Here is a 2,789-nt window from a genome sequence, read left to right as displayed (position 1 = left end):
GCGACATTTTACAGCACCGCGCGGCCGGCTTTGCGCGTCAGCTCGCGCGAGATTCGCTCCGCCCCCTCCGCGGGAGCGCCTGGGCGGGTCTTGTGTCGTCCCCGCCTCTTTTCTTACCGCCCCGCCCACGCAACCTCGGAGGCTCAACTCCGCAGCATGGAAACCCCGGGTTTCCAAGGTGCCCGCCCAGCCCGCGGGATGTCGGCCTTGACCCAAGCTCGGTTCCCAGCCCCTCCCTCTGGCTGCCTCGGGGCTGCGCGGTGCCAGGGCTCGTCCTGCGCATGCGTCTACTGGGGCGGCCGGAGAGTCCTGAGGCTTCAACCTGGTGGCCTGGCATCAGGCTGGCATCCCCGCCCCTCGTCCACCTCCCCCCACAGGGTCAGCACGGAGAAGAAACCCTAGTTCAGTGCCTCATTCCAACCTTGAAAATAGATTATTAAAAATTCCCAATTACACTTTTTATAGACTATAAAAATCTACCCCCAAAAAATCAGACTGCTGGATATTCTGCTGTGCTCTTGTGGGCGGGAAGAGGCGGGAGAGTCCTGTCTTGGAGAACTAGCATTGTCATGGGAAAGGGAGTGGGCTGAGGTGAGTCTGCCCAGTCTGGAATGGGTGGGTTCTTTAAAAATAAAAAATAAAAAAAATCATATATATATATATATATATATATATATATATAATATAAAAAATCATATATATATAAAATATAAAAAATCATATATATATAAAATATAAAAAATCATATATATATATATATATTTTTTTTTTTTTACTGATTTCAGAGAGTAAGGGAGAAGGATAGAAACATCAGTGAGTGATGAGTGAGAATTGATGGCCTGCCTCCTGCATGCCCCTTACTGGGGATTGAGCCAGAAACCTGGGCATGTGCCCTGACAGGTTCCTGGTTCATAGGTGGACACTCACCCACGGAACCACTGAACCAGGGCAGGAATGTGTGGGTTCTTGACTCCAGGCAGGAAAGAGTTCAATGTACAGTAAGTCCAGGTGGTTTTGAGAGCGTGTCTCAAACTTTGGGACAGTGACACAAAAGAAGGGCTTACGATAGCAGCAGCAAGATGACTGACAGCAGGGAGCCTAGGCGGGGCTGCTCTGAGCTCACTAAAAAGTTAGGCAAGAGGAGGGCCCTCGGGGCTTAGGGGACAGAAAGTAAAAGCACACAAGCCTGGGGAGAGGGGCTTGGCTGGGGTGTGCAGTGCAGGCACCCTTGGTCCCGAGCTTCTTACCTGCCTCCTGCAGCGGAATTTTAGGGGAAGGCTCACTTAATACGCATCAGCTGTCCAGGTGTTTCCTTTTAAAATCCTGACACATCGACATGAGCCTGTAAAGGGGGTTGAGGTCTTTCTCTGGCCGGTTCACCTCTGCCTTGGATTTGTCTGGCTCTAACTTTTTGTTGTTGTTACTTATTACCCTGACTTCATTCATTTGGGGGTTTGGGCTGGCACTGATGGCTCTATCGGGGTCTCTGTTATCTATCTCCCTATTTAAGGTAAGGCAAGCTCCGGGTCTCTGGTTGGGGAGGAGAAATGTGTCGCCTGATCTTAAGTGTCTGTGGTTGGTTAGGAGAGGACAGGGTCTCGTGAGCTCTGCGAATTGCTTGGCGGTTCCCTTATTTTGTCTCTGTTTTCCTCATTCACTTGTCAGGGGATCTCCTAGCTCTTTCCTAACCTGCCTCAGCACTATGCCTTCTTCATCTCAGTGGGAGTGCGTGAGGCAACTGCCAACATTGGGAAGGGGCTGCTCTGCAGAAAAATGCCAGAAATAGGGAGAATTTGGGGGGTTGGGGTTGGGAAAGGAAGACCAGAAAGAAGGCTCCTGCACCCACCTGGAGAGGACGAAATGGTTAAAATGTCCAGACCCCTGAGGGCAGACAGGTGCCCAACAACCGGCCTGAATGCCACAGGGAAGGAGGGGAACCCGGGACTGGCTCGGGGCTCCTCCTTCTCAGTATTCTCAAGTCGGCCTGTGCCAATCCCTGGCTGTGAGTGGGGACTTGGGGAAATCTCCTAGAGGTGTCTCCGATGAATAGAACCCTGAAGGGGTCTTCGTATGGTCGACCCTCACATGATTCCTCCGTCACAGACACCCTCCCGCGCTCTGCAGCGGGGCCCCGCGGAGGACGCTACCCAAAGTGGACGCCAGGGGGCGCTCGGCACCGCGGCGCGGACGGCACCCGGGCGTGTGTGCGGGTCCCGGGCCGGCGAAGTCCCCTGCCGGCCCCCTGGCATCGGCCATCCTGGCAGGCGGCAGCTCCAGGGAAGGGACTTGGTAAGATTTGGGGAAGTTCCAACCACCAGGCACCCGCACTCCGTAGGGGCGTCTGCACGGATTTACCCGTCTGGCCGGAGCTGGTCCCCCATCCGGAACGGGGACTCGAAAAGATTGGGGGAGTCCAGTCCTCCGGAGACGCCCTCCTGGACCATCCCGTGTGTGTGTATGTCGGGGGGGGGGGGGGTTGAGCGGTTCTTTGTCTCCAGAGTGGTAACTGGAAAAACTCAGAGGCTCCTCTGACAACCGGACCGCTTACGGGACGGCGTCCGGGCGCGGGAATCCTGTCCCGTTACCCCCCGTGGCGGCCCCGGTCCACACGGACCAGCAGCCTACAACCTGGTCCGGGAGGGCGGCAATGGAAACCCCCTCGTGTCCCTGCACGTTTCATCTCGGCGAATAGATGACGTGGGACGATCCCGTTAGTGCCGTCGGCCTCCCCGACGTCCACGTTGGGCACCGCGGCCACGTCCCATCCTTTGCAGCTTTCGCTGGAGCTC

The sequence above is a fragment of the Pipistrellus kuhlii genome, unplaced genomic scaffold (assembly GCF_014108245.1).
Source record: "Pipistrellus kuhlii isolate mPipKuh1 unplaced genomic scaffold, mPipKuh1.p scaffold_m20_p_20, whole genome shotgun sequence".
NCBI lineage: Eukaryota > Metazoa > Chordata > Mammalia > Chiroptera > Vespertilionidae > Pipistrellus > Pipistrellus kuhlii.
Note: the sequence above shows the minus strand (reverse complement) of the source record.